This window comes from Narcine bancroftii, chromosome 9 (genome assembly GCF_036971445.1).
Source record: "Narcine bancroftii isolate sNarBan1 chromosome 9, sNarBan1.hap1, whole genome shotgun sequence".
Lineage (NCBI taxonomy): Eukaryota > Metazoa > Chordata > Chondrichthyes > Torpediniformes > Narcinidae > Narcine > Narcine bancroftii.
In genome coordinates, this window is record NC_091477.1 from 83487632 (window position 1) to 83511020 (window position 23389).

Here is a 23389-nt window from a genome sequence, read left to right on the forward strand (position 1 = left end):
ATCCTGCTACGTTCAGACAATCTTCTTCACTAATCACAACCACCAACCTTTCTGTCATGGTTACTATTTAGTGAAACTAATTTTATATTAATATTTATTTAATCATACCTCCCAGCTTACTGCTTGAAATTGGAATTTTGTCTCCAAAAGATCTGTTAAGCTTCTAAATTATTAGCCTAATAACAGAGTTGTGCCCATAACTTGATTTTAAGTTCAGTCTCTGGAAATCCCATGACACATTCTGGCAAAAGCTCAACCAAACATATGCACTTCAATGCTTCTGCTAAAAAAAATATTTCTCATGCACAATCGTCTGAAAATCACAGATTAAGCTCAATTTAATAGTGGACCTAGTCTAGCAGAAATCCATTGATGCAGTTCACCTTCTTCATTGTACTGTACTTAGCCAACATATTATATTTTATCCATCCACAATCCTCTTAGTTATAGATATTATCCAAGGTAGGAATTCATCCAAAATATAATGGAGAGTATTCATACAAGACTAATTTGTTTCAAACTTCTGATTGAATTCTTATCTTCCTGATTTGGCAGATTGCAAACTGCAACAAAAAAGCATCACTCGTGAAGCATATAAAATTGTCACTTGAGCTGAAAGCAGAAATACAATACATCCTGAATGTCAATGGGAGCTTTCAGCATAGCCCTAAAGACCCAAAACTAAAGAGACCGTTTTTAAAAAAAAATTAAAGCCATCTGCTAAGTAAGAAGATTGCTCGATGGTACTGTAAATAAAACTATAATTGCATTTTCCACTCCAACTGAATTTAGAGAAAGATCTATGAAGAGCAATTACCAACTCGCAATATAATCTTTTATAATATGCAGGCACAGAGCCCATTTTCACCATCTGCTTTATCACTGAATACCTTCCAGTAGGAGATGGTTGTGACCACAGCACCAGAGAACACTGATAAAAAAAAATTGCAGATAGGTGATGCGACTTCAAAAAGAAAAGTGTTTTCTGATGGGGAAAAAAAAACTGCAGGACTTTCCACCACAGATGGTAGTGTGGCTGCAAAATCATACACCACCAAGGTTCAAATCTTTCCATTCGGCTAATCACAGCCAGGCAAGTAGTATAGTAATTCTACAGGTCTCAGCACTCCTGCAGTGGAAGATAAAGCGAGAAAGGGGGATTAAAAAATGGCTAGTTTTATGATCCCAAACTCGTCACCTATGTGGGCAAGGGATTGCACACTAACAATTGGGAGGATGGGGATCAGTAATCATGCCTCTCATATCACTCCTTGCCCTCAGGAAACCACCTGCTGATGGACACATTCCTCAGATTCACCAAAAAAAAAACATTTGCTTGTATTTTCTTTTGTAAGTTATGAAGGTCATGGAAGGTAGACTTTGACGTCGGTATCACGAGGAGAGGAAAGGGGAAGCAAAGAGGGAAAATCATTTTTTAAAGGTTTCATGATAAATTTTCCTCCAACAGGCACTGACGGCTTAAACAGAGAGGAAGCTTATGCACTGCCTTCAACAGATTTAACTACACCTCCTAGAATATCAAAAATGATGAGACGCAGAGTGTAACATTCAAGAAGACATAGATTTCATTAAGATGAGGGAGAGAAGTTTAGAGGAGAGGTGCGGGGTAAGTTTTTTTTGGAAACAGAGGAAGCGTGGGTGCCTGGAATGGGCTGCCAGGGACAGTGGTGAAAGCAAATAAAATGGTACTGCTCGAAAGGCATCTGAACAGAAACATGTCAATGCTGAGAATGGAGGGATATGGATCACGTGCAGACAGAACATTAAGAGTCTAACCTGGCATAGCGTTCAACACAGAGAACTGAAAGGTCGGGTCCTCTACTGTAACATTCTAACAGTCTACACTTTGGCTCTAGATTCATCCTATCATAAAGTGTCATACAAGTCTACAAGAAAACAATCCCCATCCACACCTTTCCTCGAACCCCCACACAACCGAATAAGGATCTCTTTAGCTCTGAATAATACAGGAGGGACATATCCTTTGATCTACATTTGGCAACATCTGTGGTTTCAAAATGCTGAGGTATGAAAGGCCTGACAATGGAGTCCATTCCAATTTTGGTCAGTATCATTAGGAGGGGAAGCAGAAAAACTAAACATGGTAGAAAATGACTGCATTTTGGACATGTTGCATGGTTGATGTAGCAATGAATGCATGTGAACTGAAGGTAACCAAATTTCAGGAACAGTATTAAACAGGCATATGTTACTATATGTTCTATTTTGCACAAACAACCCATTTCTATCTATCTAATATATATATCACACACCCACACATACATATATATCTATGTATATGTAGATATATATGTGCACACACACACACACACACGCATGCATGCACACAGACACACACACACACACACACACACACACACACACACACACACACACACACACACACACACACACACAGCTGACTTCTGAATTACCCATGTGCGACTCTGACATTCTGTTGCCGTCAGTTTGATTACAATAACAGTAAAAATAAAACCCAAAATCTTTGCTTCTGAGTGGGAAGATGGGAGCTGGATCCAATTCTTCAGCATTGGCTGCAGCTGGAGTTGGCAACGGGGACTTCACTCTCAACTTCAGCTGCAGTGCCGTCCACATTGAGGAAGTCGCCTTGCGCTCCCAGGCAGGAGTGGGGATCTTGGGCTCCCAGGCAGGAGCTGTAGGCAGGGAATGGTCACAATGGCAGGGATAAGTCTGGGCCAGCAGCAGCAGTGGGGAGGAATCGTGGAATGGCGGTGGCAGTGGTGGGGAGGTGTTCTTCTATTGAAAGCAGAGATCTTTTTTTTTACTAAATGTTATTTCATGTGAATTTTCAACTTGTGGCATCATGTCAGTGCTCAAAGAGATGGTCGTTGTTTATTGTTGTTGTTTAACCGCTGACACGGGTATTCTGTTGATGCTACTGTGCTGCTTAGCTCCAAAATCTGTAAAAACCCAAAACCTGAAAAACATCCGGTCCCAAGCATTTCGGATGAGGAGTACTCAACATTATATTTCTTTGTTACTCATCTCACCCAGATGTCAAGATCAATAAGGAGGTTGACAACAGACTGGCAAAGGCAAACAGTGCATTTGGCAGGCTGTACAAAAGAGTCTGGAACAACAAGCATCTGAAGAAAGGCATAAAGATCAGTGTGGACAGAGCCATTGTACTGGCCACCCTCCTGTGCGGTTCTGAATCACGGGTCACCTACCATCACCATCCACAACTCCTTGAGCGCTTCCACCAGCGCTCCCTCCGCACCATCCTCAACATTCACTGCAGTGACTTCGTCACCAACATTGAAGTCCTTGAACAGGCAGAGGTTATCAGCATCGAAACTATGCAGCTATGTTGGGCAGGACATGTCTCTAGAATGGAGGATCATCGCCTGCCCAGTATTGTGCTGTATGGCAAATTCTTCACTGGCCACCATGGCAGTGGCTCTGAAAAAAGGACTCTCTGAAGAAATCCCTTGGTGCCTGTCACACTGATCATTGCCAGTTGTCTGCTCTAGCCTCCGATTGCATGCCCTGGCAAAACACCATTCACCAGTCTGTCTCCTCCTTCGAGAATGCATGCAGGGCTGGCCTTGAGGACAAAAAAAGATGGAGGAAGAACTGTGACACAGCAGCACCAAACCTGAACAAAATTTCCCTTGCAGCCACTGCGGCCAGGCACGTCTGTCCCTCATAGGCCTCGTCAGCCACCAGTGAGCCTGCAGCAGCTGTGAACAGCCCCCTTCCTAAATCTTCATTCGCGAAACCAAGCCATGACTCATCTAATCTCTAAGTGACATAATATTACAAATGTCTTCGAAACCACACAACTGCACTTCTCTATATATTACGTAGATCCACATACATATACACCAGATGGAAAATTGCAGGAATAAAATAAAGAAACAAATTGAAACAAAAATCTTTAGCTGCTCTGTGGAAAGGGGAAAGAGGGAGCAGGTGCCTGAAATTGTTAAATTCACTATAAGTCCTTCAGGCTTCAAGTGCAAGTTTATAACCTGATGGAGCAACCTACTCCGGTCCATGCTGCAGAACTGTACAAAACACGCGTATAAACATAATGAACATACAAATGATACATAAACACAGCATATATGTACATAACTTAAATTCAATGTACCCAGACGGCAACTCAACTGAAACAACTAGATACTCAAGGGTATTCTTACAGAGGGTTACCTTGACAATGCTGGCCTACACCCCATCACTCTCATTCATTTTGTTGTTTTCACTCCTCTCTGCAACTTAACATGTTAATTCTGTTCTTGACCTGAAATATTGTGTCTGTTTCTTTCTGCACTGATGCTCCCTAATCTGCTGAGAGGTTCCAACATTTTCTGTTTCTCCATCAGGTTTTTAGTAGTTGTCTTGGGTAAACTTATACCTCTCACTTTGTTCGTTTTAGATTGGTCAGAGTTTGAGCTACCGAAAGAAAATAGACACACACACCGAGAGCAGTTCAGTTTATACAAATGTTTATTACAAATTCAAAAGCTGATTTCAAACTACAATATGCAAGCCCTTCCCAACTATACTTATCAACGCCTGCACTGGTCCCAACTGCCGAAGCGAGGCAACTTGTAGTAGGTTGTCAGGGCGCCGGTAGCAGCTTCTCCACCTCCCCTGACCGGGACGTTGGCTGGACTCTAGAAGTTCTTCTTCTGGCTGAGAGATGTTGCCACCTCTTGGAGAGTCTCAAACTTCAGCCAAAAAACCAAAAACTGCTTACCCAGCACAGCAAGAAAGATAAGCGAGCAAGCTAGCATGCTTAGGCTTCTATCGAATAACATAATTTTCAGCTTATCATCTTGAATACAATGGTTTATTTTGCATCAAGGCTAGGCCTCTGACAGTGTGTGACCAAAACAAGCAGGAAGATTAAATGTTCTTGGTACACAGATGTCCTTTCATCAGATAACAGCATCTCTGGTCCCTGGGTGGAATTTAGCTTGTCTGCTGATTCTAAAACACAAGCAGGTTCTCAGCCTTCCAGAAGCAAAGGCTGCAAAAGTAAAAAACACGGTTTGAATCTTCCATGACAGTAGTGTACCGCGTCGAATGACTCAAAGACATTGACTCGAACCAAGGCTTTTATTAACAAAAGACTGCAGTATAGTACATCAAGGTCAACCAGTTTAGATACAGTCCTTTATGACCTGGCCAGAAGGTGTGGCTACGGCTCTCAGCCAATCATTATCACTATATGCAAATGTATACAAATATATACAGTGGTGACAGGATCCCATACTATCACAAGTAGTTTTTGGCTCCATGTAGCATCCTCCAAACATGAATGTGAGTGTTTAATGGTGGTGATGCATCACTAAGCAGCAGGACAACAACTGATCTATAGTTTACCTCATGACGACAATAGACCTAAAAGAAAACAATCAGAGTGGAGCAAACATACAAGGATTCCTTGAGACACCAAAGTGCCAAGTTATTTTTAGTTATCTAATTTGCTGCAATAATGAAAATTGGTATTAAAAATGAAGATTTTGTGCTCCTCATTATTATGTTTATTATTATCATAAACTAATATTTTACATAATGGTCAATTATCCCCAAAGAAAACTTTTACTAAATACATGTCTCCTGTATTTTTTTATTTTTGAAATGGCATTTTTAAAACTTAGGTTAAAATAATTTATTATCTTTTCAATAGAATAAATGCAGAGTGGCACCAGGAATAGACTAGAACAGAGAAGGACTCTGGGTATTTAAGAAAAAAATAGAGAACCTTACAAAACTGTTATACCTGTATGAGTTCCTTTTGGGAACTTTCATCTGTGCAGCCATTTTCATTCACTTGGCTTTAATTTATAATTTTTCACGGAATACAAATTATTTCACAGGGATATTAAATGAAAACCTACAGAAAACAAGATGGTTTAAAGTTCAAAGTTATTGCCAGAGTACATCACATACGACCTTGAGATTCTTTTTTCCCGTGGGCCAGGCACAATTTCTACTTATTGGTAAACATATACAAAAGAGACAAATGTGAACAAACTTACCGCAAGTTAGTCATTTTTTTGTTTTAGAAATTGTAAATGTTACTCTGCTATCACAATGAAGAGTTCAAATGCAAAATAAGAGTCTGAATGAATCTCTGATCATGTCTGTTATTCATGAGTCTGATGGTGGAGGGGTAGCAGCTGCTTCTGAAACTGGTAGTGTGAGTCTTATGGCACCTAAACCTCTTTCCTGAAGGCAGCAGCGCAAACAGAACATGTCCTGGGTAATGAATGCTTTGTGACTGATGCTACTCTCTGATGGTAGTGTTCCATACAGATGGTGGAGAGAGTTTTGCCTAAGTTATACTGGGCTGTGTCCAGTACCTTTTGCAGGGCTTTGCACTCAGAGCTATTGGTATTGGTACATCTATACTAGGCAGTGATACATTTCTTCTTTTTGTAGTAGTTTATAAGTAGAAATTCTGCTTGCCCCACAGGAAAATGAATCTCAGGGTTGAATGCAATGTCATGTATGTACTCCAACAATTAATTTAAACTTAAAATTGAACTCTGCATGGGTGAGACTGGACATAGACTGGGAGATGGTTTTACTGAGCACCTTCATTCTGTCTGCTGCAATAGTGGGGATCTCCCATCAGCCAACCACTTCAATACTGCGATCCATTCCCACACTGACATGTCTGTCCATGACCTCAAGCACTGTCAAACTGAGGCCATCCACAAATTGGAGGAACAATGCCTAATATTCTTCCAGCGCTCTCCAACCAGATAGCATTAACATCAACTTACGGTTACCACTGGGTCCCTCCCTTCTCTCTCTCTCTCTCTCTCTCTCTCTCTCTCTCTCTCTCTCTTTTACCCTATGCTCTGCCTCCTTTTCTCCAGTTCCCTACCTTACCCCACTCTACATTCAGAGAAATACCCCTCCCCTAATCACTTCCCAGCTTTTTTCACTTCTGCACTCCCACCTATATCCACCTCTGTCCTCTTACCTGTTGGCCTGTGCTCCTCACCTGCGCCCCCCCCCCACCCCATTATTTTATTCCGGTGCCTACTTGCTTTTTACTCATACCTTGACAAACTGCTCAGGGCAGAAACAATGGTTACACACATAAAGAACTTGCATGACCTGCTGAATTTCTCCAGCGCTTTTGTGTATTAAATTACAGAAGACAAAGTTTTTATAATCAACTCTGAAAATATTATGGCAAAAGGTCTAGGGTATAAATTCTGTACAACAAGGATGTTACTTATGTTAAATTGTGTTATGCTGAACTACCACTAAGCAACATTCACCACCAATGCACCATAAGCCTACTGACAACCAGCTTTTGGAACTCAATTAACAGATTTCTAAGTGAGCCAAGATCTTTGAAAGGTAAGTTAGTCATTTTTTTGTTTTAGAAATTGTAAATGTTACTCTGCTATCACAATGAAGAGTTCAACAATGTCAAATAAATGTCAGGTAGTAATTCAAAGACCAAAAATAAAATCAATTGGTTATTTGTTGTTTTAAAGAAAACACCAGAAAGAGAATCCAGGATCAGCTCAAGCAGGTTCATTAACATTTAGACATTTAGCTGTACTGTTGGATACATTTTAATGTAGGGAATTAACTGTGGAATGTGGAACTAATTTTACATTTGTCGTGCATATTTTGGTTGTATCTTCTTGTTTATTTCAACCTTAATTTAATACGATTGTATTACACACCAAAAAAAAGTTTGCAATAATATAACAAAATATAAAAATTCTTTACGTATATGCACTCATACTTCATACGTTTTTTATTACTGAATATTTTTTTCTGCATTTGCACAGCTTGTTTATATTTCATTCTTTTTTACAGTTCTCTATTTTGTATACATCTCTTTTTTTCCTTGGGTAGCGTTTGCACGACCAATAAGTAGAAATTCTGCCTGGCCGGCAGGTATTCTGACAAGTAATTTGGACACTAAACTTGAATCTAACAGATGGTCTGAAAATTCAGAGCACAATTTTTCCAAATAAAACTGCAAAACTGCTGAATTTAATGCAACAACCCATGACCTAACACTCAAGAGATGCTGGAATCTTTAGCTACACACAATCTGATGGAGGAACTCAATGGGTGAAGCAAATTAGTGGGAGAAGAACAATTTTTCTTTTGTGTTTCGATAAAGGGTTTTGGATCGAAACATTAACCATTCTTTTTCTCCCACTGATGCTGCTTGGCCCACTGGGTAGCTCCATCAGGGCTGCTGGCTAACACTGATACAGAAGATAGTAGACATGAAATGATAGACAATTTTACAATGGAAGTTAAGAGAGAAATATAAATCTTGATGATGAGTTCTCAAATCAAGAGAATTTTTTAAATCTTCCAGAGATACAGAATTTCCAGCATGGTTCCAGGACACATAGACCAGCAAAAAACCTCTTTCAACCCTTACTCTATCCCAACTTCTTATTCCTTCTGAAGAAATGTTAGAGACACTTAAACTGGTCATAGAAAAGGGAGACAGAAAGCAGCCAAGCTTCTTGCTGCAGTCTGCAATCCAGTGAGTGCACAAAGCCATCAGGATTAACAGGACTGAAAGGATTCAGCTCAACTATAATGCATACGGATTGTCATTAAGAGGTCAAGAAACAGCTTCTGGTCTGATAGATAAAGGACAACCACTTATATGAGGTGTATGTGGTAGTCTTGCCTTATGCAGGTGGACTTCAACACAAACTATTATCATCAAACCTGGAAGGAGAAAAATTATTAACAGCTCCTAAAGATATAGCACAAGCTAGATCTCAGAATTGTGCGCACATGAACCACAAAGTGATTTAGAAACTGGCTACCTGACCCCAGTCTAATAGGACCCAACCATATGCATTGTGTTTCAAAACAATAATTCTCTGAGAGTTTGGGTCAGGTTGATCCAGACTAATTCCTCATCAGTACATACGAGCCCTTTATGAAAGGATCAAGACAGAATCAGAAGCAGAATCAGACATGGTCCAAACATTTTTATAAACCTCCTTACCAAATCAATGAAAATAGTGCAAGGAAAAGAGAAAGACAAAGTAAGGTAGCGCCTTTTGTTCATTGTTCATTCAGAAATTTGACGAGAGGAGAAGAAACTGTCCGTGTGCAGCAAAGTGTTTTTCTTCTGACTCCTGTACCTTTTCCCTGACAATAATAGAGTAAAGAGGGTGTTGGGGTCTGTGAGGATAGAGGCTGTTTTCTTAAGACACTGTCTTTTGTAGATGTCCTCAGTGGAGTGGACTGGTCCCCGTAATGTCATAGACCAAGTTAACAACCCTCTGGAGTTTTTTCTTCCCCTGAGTGCTGGCACTTCCATAACAAACAATGATGCAACCAGCCAGATTGCTCTCCATGGAATACCTGTAGAAGTTACCGAGGATCTTCAGTGACATACCGAATCTCCTCAAACTGCTCTCAAAGTATAGCCATTGATGAGGCTTCTTCATGATTGCATCAACATAGAGGCTCCAGGACAGATCCTCAAAAATGTTGACACCCAGGCATTTGAAGTTCTTGACCCTTTCCACTTCTGACCCTCTCGATGATGATCAGTTTGTGTTCTCCTGATTTCCACAATCATCTCCTTGGCTTTGCTAATGTTATTGCCGTCTGTGATTCTGCCAACAACCATGGTGCATTGGCATATTTGTAGATAGCATTTGAATTGCACCTAGTCTGGCATGTTACAATTGCCTGACCACAAGTGGAGTCCATTGTAAGTCCAAGTCAGGCAGTGCAAATTATTATAGCTGAGCCCTTGGCACTGAAGCTGAAAAGTGGGTTTCTGCAAGGTAACAGATAGATGACAACTTACTATCTGAAATCCCTGCCAAGATGTGGAAATCCTGGTCTCAGTCTCCGGTACTATGGATCAGCTGCTTAGGCAAAGATAGGTATGTAAACCCAAAGCAGGTGTTGGCAAATGTTGGCCAGAGCAAACCTGCATAATTATTCAATAAATTCATAGCCATTCTGTGCCTCAGGTCCACTTTCTAACCATTCCTCATATTCCTTAATTCCCTCAATGTCTAAATATCTGTTGATCTTAGGCTTGGATATACTTGACAAAGTGAATAACCTCAATCCACTGGGGAGTCGAAACACTAAGATTTACAATCTTTTGTGCAAAGGATATTCTCTTTATCTGAGACCTAAATGTCTGATTCTTTACCCTGAAACCATGCACCCTTGTGCTAAACACACCAGGCAGAGAAAGCAAACTCTTAGGATCAGGACTGTCAGTTTTTTTTTCAGAATCCTTTATGCTTCAGTGAGATCAGCTCTCATTCTGCCAAACTCTATTAAACACAGGTCAATCTTAATCTCCCCTCATGGGACAACCTGCTCATCTACAGAATCAATCTTGTAAAAACTCAAGTCTACGTTGCATTGCTTCTAAGATATCTAAGTATCAGATCAAAACTTCACACAGTACTCCAGATGTAATTTCACCAGAGTTCTTTTATTTTAAATGTAGACATACAGGCTCTTTCGACCCATGAGCCTGTGTCGCCCAATTAAACCCAATTGACCTACATCCCTAGTATGTTTTGAAGGGTAGGAGGAAACTGGAGAACTCGGGAAAATCCACACAGACACAGGAGGAACATACAAATACCTCACAGACACAGTCGGAATCAAACCCCAGTCACTGGTACTGTAAAAGTGTTGCACTAACTGTTACACTAACCTTATGGCCCAATTGAGAGAACTCAATTTCTGCTACAATCTCCTGATAATAAAAGACAATTAATTTTATTCCAAATTGTTAACAGGGATTGTGAAATCACAGAATCCAGCTTCAATCTTTAAAGCATCTGACCATTTGTGGACTGCTTGAAAATTCCAATTGTCTGTTCCTGGTAAAATATCAAAGCCATCTCATTTCCTCTCTACCCATTTGAGCCCTTATTTTGGGTAGCAAATCTTTGTGTGGTATTCTATAAAATGCCTTCCAAGAATCCACATTTGTGCTGCATACACATATCCACCTTGCCAGTTACTTTCTTGCAAAGCTCACCTGAGTCATATTGTTACTGTTAAGTGCCCAGTTCCAACCATTTTAACAACAGGCTTCAACATGATCTTCAATTAGATTAACAGGCTAAAATGGTGCATTTATCCATCTATGTTAAATTGAAATCTACCAATTTGATAAGACTGCTTGGAAATATAATGAATGTTGAAAGCTGATTACTAATTATCTCAGCAGTCATTTCTTTTGGACTCCAGGGATAAAGGTCACAAGGTCCCAAGAACGTCAACTTTTATTGCACTCAGTTTCTTCCATTGTTTTTATTATCCTATATACGCATGTAATAGTTGATACGATGTAAAGTGGACACTCTCCACCGCCCCCACCCCATTTTTAGCCCCGTTCATCTGCCCTCTAGAATTCCTAATGCCCTGACCGTGGACTCTCGCCGAGGCCCTGGCCATCCACCCATCTGAGCTCTCAATGCCACAAATGTGAACTTAATATTTGGTCTTAGCTGCCTGCTTGCCCATCCAAGCTCTCGATGCCCCGAGCCATGCAAGTACTTCCCATAGTCAAAAGTAGTATGCGTGTAATAGTGTGCGTGTAATGGTCAGCTCCCTAAATTTTACCCTAACAATTGGTCCACAAAATTTGATTATTACATACTTGCGTATGGTAATATTAATTCCTTCACATTTGCTGATATTTGACCCTCTGGTGCATTTATCCATCTATCTTAAAATGACCACAGCCATTTGGCCCACTCAATCCATGTCAGCTCTTGGGAATTCCCCCTAATCCTGGAAGTGATTGTTTTGCAGACATGCCCGTCAAGTCACCTTTGATTTGGCGTTGCTAATCAGCATAAACCAGCAGGCCATTGTGCTGCCCCACGGCACCACAGTGTCTGCCAGGATAACAATAGGAACCAGATGTTGTGCCATTTCGTGTGAACAAGTGATGAACAATAACCATTAGGACAATAATTTTGAAAAACGATAAAAAATTGCAGATGCTGGAAATTTGAATTAAAAACTGAAAATGCTGTAAGCAGCAAGAGGAACCGATTCAGCTTGAAGGCCTTCCATTAGACATTGGAAAATGGGGAAAGAAAGCATCTTACTCTGAAGTTGCAGAGAAAGTGAATGAATGGAGGGAAAATAAAGAGCCTTCCAGTGTAGTACCAAGTGTGGAGAAGGATACAATAGAACTGCGAAGCAGAAAAGTCTGGGCAGAAAGTGAGTCAATGTGTGGAATTTACCACAGATGTAAAGAAGCCACAAAAAAAAACTGCAGAGGAAACAGAACCTTTTAATAAATCAGCTGTTTCTTTATTCTGCACCATAATTCTCTGGCTCTAATTTGTATATTGCTGACTTTTACATTGCAGTGAAAATTCTAAATTTTATTTCATCTTTACCTTTCTTGCAAGCTTTCTACCATCCTTGCTAATAACTGATTGGACATTTATTGTTGGTTCCAAAACCCATTTAATTCCAAGACTAAATCCTCAGCTTTCGGGGGGAGGTGGGGGGGGGGGGGGGGGGGAATATCACCATTTCAATCAAATGATTCCCTTAATTGCAAGGAATCCATGTTCAAATATTTTTTATTTTTCAATAGAACATAACAACATAAGAAATAGTAGCAGGAGAATACCAGGAGAATATATATCATTAAGAATTACAAAATATTTATTTCAACATTTGCCATTGTTTATCTACAGGCGAATATTAAAAGCTAATTTTCATGTATATCTTGGCCAATTTGGAACTATTTAATGGTTTTATTTTAAAATTCTCCCACAGAGCCTGTACTGTGTTCTGATTGAAATGAATATGAAATTCTATTACGTTATGATCATTTCTCCTCAGGGTATCCTTACTCTGAAATAACGAATAAACTCTATCTCATTATAGAAGGTAAGGTCAAAAATACTCAACTCCTTCATTAGCTTTATGATGTATTGTTTCAGGAAAATGTCCCAAATACATTCAGTGAACTCATTCTCCAAATTACTTCAGTCAATTGGATTTTGTCATTGTGAGAATTAAAGGTCCACATGTTTATAGTGCTATCTTTGATTGATATCTTCTCTCAATGTGTAAGTGTTTCCACAGAGCAACACCTTACTCACATAATGGTTTCTCTGCTCATATTATGATTTATCTCAACCAAAACAAATCTGACACCCTAATCCAGTTCAATATCACATCCTGTTATAACTTTATGTCACTCTTCATTAAACAGAGCTGAATATTTCCTTTGTTATTTGGTTGCCTTTCTAAATGTATAGATTCACAGAACATTTAACACAAAAACTTGGTCAACATTCAATGCACTAAAATAAATATTTATTAGAAGTACAGATAATACTGCACTGTTACTCAATTGAACTCCAAACCAACATAAATCATTGAGAAAGTATTCTGCAAGTAATGGCTCAAACCTTTAAATACTGTTAGAGAGAGAAGAAATGGGTATCATTGATTGAGATGCATCTCATCTGGATGTCTTAAGGGATATTGCACTGTTACTGGTTACATTTTGCTCAGCTGTAGAAGAAGGTTCAAACAGCATTTGGACAGATATATGGAGAGGAATGGTTAAGAAGGATATGGACCAAATGCAGGCACATGGGACTAGCCCAGAATAGACAGCATGGGCTAGTTAGGCCAAAGGGCCTGTTCAATGCTGCACAACTCTATGATAGCAGGCACAAAACTTGTAGTACAAATGAGCAGAGTAGTATTGGTCACCAAACTAGAACTAATTCAACACATAAAACACAGCTGAATTTAGATGTCAAATACCCTTCAGCTGTACAATTCTTCAGTCAGTGGAATAAAAGAGTAGGTTTCATGAGTGTTGTCCTGCACAGTCTTTAGAGTCTACTTCATCTGTGTCATTCGATTTCACTATTTACAATATAATGGAGACAGAAGATATGAAAGAAACTGAGCTTTTCTTATATTTGCTGCCAGAAATTGCATATAATCTAGAAGATGCCATCAGCTGCAGCCTGTCTTTAACAAATCTTGTTCCATGATCACCATTTTCTTTAGACTGAGATAATTATGCTATTAATTTCAGTGCAAACTGGATTCAATTTAAACTAACAGGGTTAAAAATTGATGGGATAAACTAGACATATAGGACATTAAAAAAAGATTGCCTCTTATTTCAATGTACTGATAAATAAATAGCACAATTAAGTATTGGCAAAGTGTTGTATTCTCAAGAGTAAATAGACTACATGGATGGATATCCAGGTGTATTCTACATCTGGTTCAATTATTAAAACAAAATATGCATAATTATACTCAATAAATAAATTTGTTCGTTAAAGGTCTTACAGGAAAGTAATCAAGATAATTTGTCTACCCTTATCTGTCCAACTCTGACTCCATAGCAATGCCTTCAATCAAAACTTCCCTCTAAAATGACAAAGCAAGCTACAGATCAAGGACAATTGTGGATACACAATAAAACAGGACCTGACCTGCAATGCCCATATCCAGTAAAAACACAACACTGGAAAAATTCAGCAGGTCAAACAGTGTACCTTATATAGCAAAGATAAAGATACACAACCAACGTTTCAGGCTTGATCCCTTCATCAAGTTATGAGCAAAATGTAGACGGGCACCCGAACCTTGATGAAGGGCTCAAGGCCGAAACATTGGTTATGCATCTTTATCTTTGCACACTGCAAAGAGCACACTGCTCTGTTTCTGCTAAGTTTCTCCAGCATTGTTTTACTTCCATGACAGTGCCTGCAGACTTCCATGTTTTACTTATGCCCACATCCAGTGAAGGGATGAAAGTATATTTTATGATTCCTACTTAGGTGAATAAAGCATTGTAGGGCTATCTTTAGCAGTGTACCTTCTGAAGCAATTCAATAATATAATGATAATGAGTTTGTGGTCATATCCATTGATCCATTGCACAATTTATATTTGCAGAAGTGTTTCTTGCTGCAACTGAACAGATATTTGTAAAAAAAAACTACAAAAAAACCTAAAAACAATAGAATACTGAATTGAATGTAAAAAAAGTCAATAAATAAAAACAAAAATAGATAATAAAAATTCATAGCTATCCTAGTCCAGACAATTTTTTCTGGTGTCAGAGCAGCCCTGATTAATATAACAAGGGGAGGTTCAGGAGACTGATAGCTACTGAGAAGGAACTGTTCTTGAACCTAGAGGCACCAGTTGACAGTACCTTCTGCCCACGTAGAATTCCTTTATGATGTTGGCTGCCTCTTGATGCAGCACCTCATATAAATGGATAGGAAGTTGGAGTCTGTGATGGACCTGGCGATACTTATTAACTGCTGGGATCCTCTGTGTCCTTGAGCTTTTAAATGACCAATCCAGGCTGTGGTGCAACCAGTCAATATACTGTCCAAAGTACACCTGCAGAGGATTGCTGGAGCATTCGATGAAATGCCAATTCTTCTCAGACCTAATTGAAAATAGAGGTGCTGGTGTGCCTTCTTTGTGGTTTTTAAAATTTCATTATCGAGGCTGATGGCCTCATTATTCAAATCTCATTCAGTCTATGAAATACACTTCAATCCTTTCATTGCAAGTCAGCTTGCCATATATTTATTAAGGTATGTTTATGTTAACAAAAACACATTTAGCTCAGAATAACACTTGAAATATCATTATTCGCTTTCCAATGTCTTCTTCGATTGAGGTTTATTGCTGAATCAAAGAGATTAGGAAAGTCCCAATTTTAATGTTTGCTAAGCAATTAAAGGAGAAAGGGAAACAGACTCACTTTTTGCAGGAATCTCATTTATTATTGGTCTCCAATGACCTGCACTAGAAATAAAAATAATTGCATACATATTTTGCAAGAATAGGAATAAACTCCGTTACAATGTGCTCATAATTAACTCCCTTATGGAGCCTCATTATTGAACTTATACAAGAAGAATAGCCACAAAAGTATTGTTTTGGAAGACGGATTGTCTGCAAGAGAAGGAGAAATTATGAAATATGGGAAGTATTCCCTGCAGAAGCAGCAAAATCCAGAAAAAAAAATCCAATATTCAACTGATTCTGAAACTTCAAGAGCTATCATTTTATATTCAAGTTAATCACAACATGCTTCGAAAACGATGACTCGCAAATCACATGCTGCCAGGGCTGTTCCAAACAAAAATAAAAACAGAAAATCCTGGTGAAACTCAGCAGGGTAAGAAGCAACTGGGGAAAGGGAAAGAGAACAGTCTGCCGGAACAGGTGCCCTTCAACTTTTGTGATTCTGAGGAGCACAGATGGGTTTAAAAAATTGAAACTGGTACGAATCAAGAGATTTTTTCCCATATTTTATTTCCTATTTCCTTTCAGTATGGGTGGCAATTCAAACTTCTTTGCAAGCTCTCAAAGCAATTCCATTAATCCTATTCTCCCATTTATTTTTCTATAAACCTATTCTCTCTCATTCATTCATCCTTAGTTTAAAATTTAAATTTCGACATGGTGATAGGCCCTTTTGGCCTATGAGCCAATACCACCCAGTTGCCCAACAACCCTCCTCCCCCCACCCTCCCCATCCCCAGTACATTTTGAGCAGAGAAGGAAACCCACAGATACGGGGAGACAGCGCTGGATTCGAACCCAAGTCATTGACACTGTAACAGTGTTGCACTAACTGTGCCGCCCACCACTACTACCCACCTTCACTAGTGATAATTTACTGTGGCCAATTAACCTATCAAGCAACACATCTTTGGGAAACTGATTAAGTTGAGAAATACATGCAGTCTCGGGGAGAATGTGCAGACTCATGTCATGGATTGATGTCGCGTTGAAACTGTGATGCACTATAATTATTATTTGATGCACCATTAAATGTGCCTGAAAAACTTCTGAATATTCAAAACTACTCCTCACCGTTGATTCCAGCTTTGAGGGGGGCCAATTTTACTTCACTCATGCAATGGAAGCATGTTAAAGGCAAGGCTAATATCAATCAGTTACAAGCAACTCACGAATTCCTGTCCAAGAAAAGCTGCATAATCTGCACATGCATCAAGAAGTGCGCGTTGAAAAGAAAATAACTACCATGGAATTAAATATGGGGTTTGAGCTGGTGTAAGACCAGAGTAAAAAAACACCCCAAACTCAGCCAGTCTTTCAGTGTTTGGGACTGAACCCTTCTTCAAGAAATAAGCAAAGAATAAGCAGAAAGACTTGCATGACTATAGCATAATGTCAGACATGGTACATTTATCACCAGGTGACTTCAGTTCTTACTTCAGCAGAAATGACTTACACAATTTAGCTCTTCCATTTTTGCTTTTCGGTAGGATCCTGTCACCTGATTTACTTTTCATAAAATCATTATTTCTGCAAAACACTTTTACCTCACCCTGCATTCTGAGTGTACTATCAATAATTTAAAAAAAAACCATCAAGTATTGGAATGACATGTAAATGATCCACTGATCCTTCACTGCAGTTGCTGAATCTACCCTACATGGTGCTCCTGCACAAGAATACATTTGCATTGGATATGCTTATCTTCAATTGTCCAATGATGGCAAGTATGCCAGCTGCTTTCTTCACCACCTTGTCCATCTGAGTCATTGCTTTCATGAAATTATACACCTGTACTCCAGGTGTCTCTTTTTCACAACAGTCTCCAGTGCTCTATTTTTTTTTACTGTGCAAGTCCTCTTCTAGGCTGACCTACCAAAAGACAGCATCTCACACCTGTTAGAGTTAAATTCCATTTTCCAATCCTTGGCCCACCTTTTCAACTCATCTAGATCCTGTTGTGAACTTAGATATCCTTCCTTTCTGTCTACTGCACCAAGCTACGTGGTCATCCAAATTGTTAATATAGTTAACAAACAACAGTGCACCAGCACCGAAGCGGTAACACACCCCTGGTCACAGACTTCCAATCAGTATAACAACCCTCCACTACCATCCTTTGACTTCTTCCACTAAGCCAGTTTTGAATCCATTCGGGTTCCTCACCATGTATCATATGTAATCTTGTCTGCCATGTGCGATCTTGTCACAGGCCTCACTAAAATCCATGCAGAGTCCACATCCTGCCCTGATCAATCCTCTTCCTCACCTCTTCAAAAACTCAGCAAGATTTATGAGAAATTGAAATGTCCTTAAAACAGTGGTTCTTAACCTTTTTATCCCCACTCACATATCACCTTAAGTAATCCCTTACTAACTACACAGCATCTATGCCATATAGATGCCCTGCTTTTAGTAAGGGATTACTTAAGGTGGTATCCGCTCCATCCTCAACATTCATTGGAGCGCTTTCATCCCTAACGTCGAAGTACTCGAGATGGCAGAGGTCGACAGCATCGAGTCCACGCTGCTGAAGATCCAGCTGCGCTGGGTGGGTCACGTCTCCAGAATGGAGGACCATCGCCTTCCCAAGATCGTGTTATATGGTGAGCTCTCCACTGGCCACCGTGACAGAGGTGCACCAAAGAAAAGGTACAAGGACTGCCTAAAGAAATCTCTTGGTGCCTGCCACATTGACCACCGCCAGTGGGCTGATATCGCCTCAAACCGTGCATCTTGGCGCCTCACAGTTTGGTGGGCAGCAACCTCCTTTGAAGAAGACCGCAGAGCCCACCTCACTGACAAAAGGCAAAGGAGGAAAAACCCAACACCCAACCCCAACCAACCAATTTTCCCCTGCAACCGCTGCAACCGTGTCTGCCTGTCCCGCATCAGACTTGTCAGCCACCAACGAGCCTGCAGCTGACCTGGACATTTTACCCCCTCCATAAATCTTCGTCCGCGAAGCCAAGCCAAAAAGAAGAAAAGAAGAGATGTGAGTGACAAAAAAAGTTGAGAACCACTGCCTTAAACCATTCATTTTTTTCCAAATCTATTTTTCCTTTAAGCAATTGATCATCCACCTTAATATCTCCTTATTAAACTCAATATTAAATGCACGTTCATAATGCCCATGAGAAATCCTCTGTTGCTTGATGTGTGCTACATAAATGCATATTGCAGTTGTTGACAATGACGATGTATCAGTTGAAAGCTTTGACTGTGAAAGTATTTTGAGTAGCTTACATAAATTATATATCTGTGGCGGCCCGCAACGTGCGGTAATAAACAGCGGCATAACTCATTAACGCGATTCCAGCCGAGTGAACCGGTGTGGTTGGAAGTTGGGGCAGTACAAGACCAGCAGCCCTAAAATTGCACTGGCCAGGCTGCCCAGCTAACACCAGGCTGGGGAAGAAGGGTATTCATATGCAAGAATGTTCCTGCGGCTGAGAATCCCATTTTTGTTATTCATGCGGCTGATGTCAGCCAATCAACCAAATGGCAGGAACTCAAACTGTATAAAAGGAGCCTTTCCAGCCTCAGTAAAGTCAGAGCTTAAACTCCTGCACCTGCGAGTGCGTGTGTTTCTTCATAGCAGACGGTTACATATCTATGTTTTCCTTTGTTCATTGTCCTGAATAGAGCACTTTTACAAGAAAATCAACCTATCAACTGAAATGCAAACAGCAGACTGGCTAAAGGTTAGTGTGCATTGCTACCCTTTATTCATGGACCATATTTCCCTCTGGCTCATGCTGACATACTAAGTTCCAACTAACTAACTCCAAGGAACAATCAGGAGACAATTGCAGATGATCCACTCACATCCATCCATTCGATTTGGCCCAGTGTTTTAGGGCATATTGTTCCCATCTTCCCTTGTGAATACCCGATGATGAAATAAGTTAGAATATTCACATTTTTCACACTCATCTTCAATTAGTGTTTGTTATATAGATTTTACCTTCTCTCTATCTTTTGAGCCACACAGAAAAAGTTATTGCTATTACTTAGGGAGTTTAATGATTTGGAATGCAGGCTTTTATTGCCTTACTTCATGTTTTGATTTGTTACTGCTTCCGCTTAATGTCTCTATAGCTTCTGCATTGATCCCAGTGAAACTCTTCTGTCTTCATCCTGCAGAGTTTGTTGACATTACATGTCCTTTTGATCTCATTGTTAAGTTATTTGTTGATGCATTGCAGTGGATTTCAAACAGGCCCCGCTACACACATTCCACCTTAAACAAGCCCTATGCTATGAGTGCTCTGTGATTAGTAAGGGATTGCTTAAGGTGGTTATGTGAATGGGAAGGGAAGGATGAGGATCACTTCTCTGGACCCAATTGTTACTGAAATATTTTTGCTCGAGTTATGAAACTGTGCACATTATGAGTCAATTAGGTACAATTAAAACAGTGTTTTCAAACTTTTTTCTTTTCACTCACATACCACCTTCAGCAATCCCTTATTAATCACAGAGGATTTATGGCATAGTGATTACTTATGGTGGAATGTAAGTTTAGAGGGGCAGTTTGAAAACAACTGTGTTACGTGCACAGTTTCATAACTCCAAAGGAAATGGGTCATTGACAATTTTTCTCAGGCAAAATATTTCAGTAACAATGGGTCTAGAGCAGTGGTTCTCAACCTTCCCCTCCCACTCACATACCACCTTAAGTAAACCCTTACCAATCACAGAGCACTTATAGCATAGGGATTGCTTAAGGTGGAATTTGAGTGTGGGGGAGGCAGTATGAAAACCACTGTGGGTTAGTTTTGTTTGATTTGAGCTGCTTTTTAACATACAGCTACTAATATGATCATTTAAATCACCATTAATGGGTGCAATTAATGGAAATGGAAATTGCTATTCACAGGTTACAACAAAACAAAAACATAGATTTACAATTGGTCTACATACTGCTTTTGAGTTTATTTTAACCAAGCAATTTAATGCACATCACACTAAGCAGGCCAGAATCAGATTCAGGATCAGAAATTATTACTCTCTGAGCATATGGCAAAATTTGTTGTTTTGCAGCACCATTACAGTCCAAATATTGCGAAAATCACATTTAAAAATAAACAAATTAGTGCAAGACAGAGAAAGTGAGGTAGCGGTCGGTGGTTCATTGTCCATTTGGAAATCTGATGTCAATGGGGAAGAAGCTATTGGGTGTTTGTCAGTGAATCTGCATCCCTTCGTGTGTGAACTGCTGTACACTTGGTTACCTGGCTCCGCCCCATTCTGTGACTGTACCCATTCTGTGACTGTACCCGCTTGACTGTATAAAAATTCCAACACCCTAACCCCTCCCCAGAAAGCCTGAGTCACAGCACAGGATAAGGTCCAAGCTTATTGTGAATAAAAGCTTGTTGATTAGAGTCTCAGTCTTTGAGTTATTAACGGCACATTAGTACTATGACCCATCAAAGGATCCATATGGCTCCTGATATGCAGAATGATAGCCTCAATTTTTAGTCTTTGCACGGGGTCTGCCAACCACTCCTTGCAGCTGGGCCAAAGCAATCTTTTGATTGCATCATGACGAAGCTTTGCTCACCTTCCAAGTAGAGAGTAAATCCACACCTGGATCACAGCAAATGGATGAACCAATAGCAACAGTGATCGGGCAGATGAAGCACCTCCTTTTGCATTGCTGATCTGCTGGACAGCATGACATCTAACAACAAGAACTGAAGGTGACCATTAGGCTGGAAACCCTCTTTGGCTAATTGGATATCTGATCATGCAGCAGCTAGAATTAACACATACCTCAGCAAAGACCTGGACCCACTGCAATACGCCTATCGTCACAATTGTTCCACAGCAGATGCAATATTGCTAGTTCTCCACTTAGCTCTGGATCACCTCAAAAACAGCAGTTCATATATATGGCTGCCCCTTATCGACTACAGCTCGGCCTTCAATACCATTATTCCCTCAGTGCTGGTCAAGAAGCTAGAAACTCTAGGCCTCTGTAACCTCCCTCTGCAACTGGATCCTTGGCTTTCTCATCGGGAGACCACAGTCAGTACAAGTTGGAAACAATGCCTCCTCCTCACTGATCATCAACACAGGTGCACCCCAAGGATACAGGCTTAACCCACTGCTCTACTCATTATAACCCATGACTGTGTGGCCAGGCACAATTCCAATACTATCTACAAGTTTTCTGATGACACCAGTTACCAGCAGAATCACAAATAGCACTGAGGAAGTGTACAGAAGTGAGATAGATCAGCTCGACAACAACTTTGCGTTCAGCGTCAGAAAAACCAAAGAGATAATTGTGGACTTCAGGAAGAAGTCAGGGGAACACGACCCAGTCCTCATCGAGGGCTCAGCAGTGGAGAGGGTCAAGAATTTCAAATTCCTGGTTGCCAACATCTCTGAGGATCTGTCCTAGAGCCTCCCTGTTGATTAAATCACAAAGAAGACTCATCAAACTATACTTCGAGAGGTGTCTGAGAAGATTTAGCATGTCACTGAAGACTCTCATAAACTTCCTAGGTGCATCGTGGAGAGCATTCTGGCAGGTTGCATAACTGCCTGGAATGGAAGTGGCAACTCTCAGGACAAGAATAAATTCCAGATGATTGTTAACTCGGCCTGAGACATCACAGGCAGCAGACTTCACTCCTTCGAGGACATCTATATGAGGTGCTGCCTTAAAAAAGCAGGCTCTATCCTCAAAGACCCCCACCACCCAGGCTATTCCCTCTTCACTCTCCTACATCACGATAAAGGTACAGGAACCTAATGATGAGCACTCAATGCTGTCATCAGATTCCTGAATGATCAATGAACTGTGGGCACCAAACTGCAAGGGTTATTATTTTAATTTTTTTAATAGTAATGTCATAAGATAGTTATAATATGAATGTTTATACTATGTTGCTGCCACAAAACACTAAATTTTATGACAATAAATTCTGATTCTGATGATGTTGTGTTTCCTAACAATTTGGTCGGACATCGGCATAATACGGGTCCATAGACAGAATCAGACATTTTGGTGCCTTGGTGCTCACATTTTGGCAACAGACAACTTGGCGCTGAAAATTTTTAGTCCTTTGGACAGTTTGGCACTGGCCTGGCTCTGCACCCCCTCCTTAGCATTGAACTTTCAGTGTTTCAGAAACTCCCTCCTCCAAGGAAACCACTCCTCTGGTTTCAAAGGCAGTGGCAGATCTAACGGTAGTTGTCATTAATAATATATTGTCGGATATTAATTACATGTATGTGTATGCAAGTTTCTTGTTAATAATGCCGATCTGCGCCCAATCACTTGTACTAAGCGCTGTGATTATAGACTGCTCTGTTTGGTTAAGGGTGAGTTTTGCTCTCAATCGTTTTATTGCAGTTTCTTGTCAAAAGCTCCATGAATGAATGCTGCGGAGAGAAAACGGTGACAGTGGTTAATAGTCACAGTAGGATGTAGTGAATTGCGCGGAGAAGGAATGTTAATTTTTTAATTAAACAATTTTTAATAATTTAATTAACAATTTTTATAAAAAGTGGATGT

General features: G+C 40.1%; 1 protein-coding gene and 1 long non-coding RNA gene across 8 annotated transcripts in view; both read right to left on the bottom strand.

The window, feature by feature from the left end:
• clstn2a (calsyntenin 2a) overlaps positions 1-23389 on the bottom strand; it is a 453983-nt gene that overhangs the window by 192490 nt on the left and 238104 nt on the right. The gene's annotated exons all lie outside the window — the stretch shown is intronic.
• The window catches only part of LOC138742361 (uncharacterized), a 29482-nt gene continuing 28909 nt past the window's right edge, over positions 22817-23389 (bottom strand). For all 4 annotated transcript variants that reach the window (XR_011344104.1, XR_011344105.1, XR_011344103.1 and 1 more), the window contains one exon: positions 22817-23256. This is a non-coding gene — a long non-coding RNA (uncharacterized lncRNA). The remainder of the gene's footprint in view (positions 23257-23389) is intronic.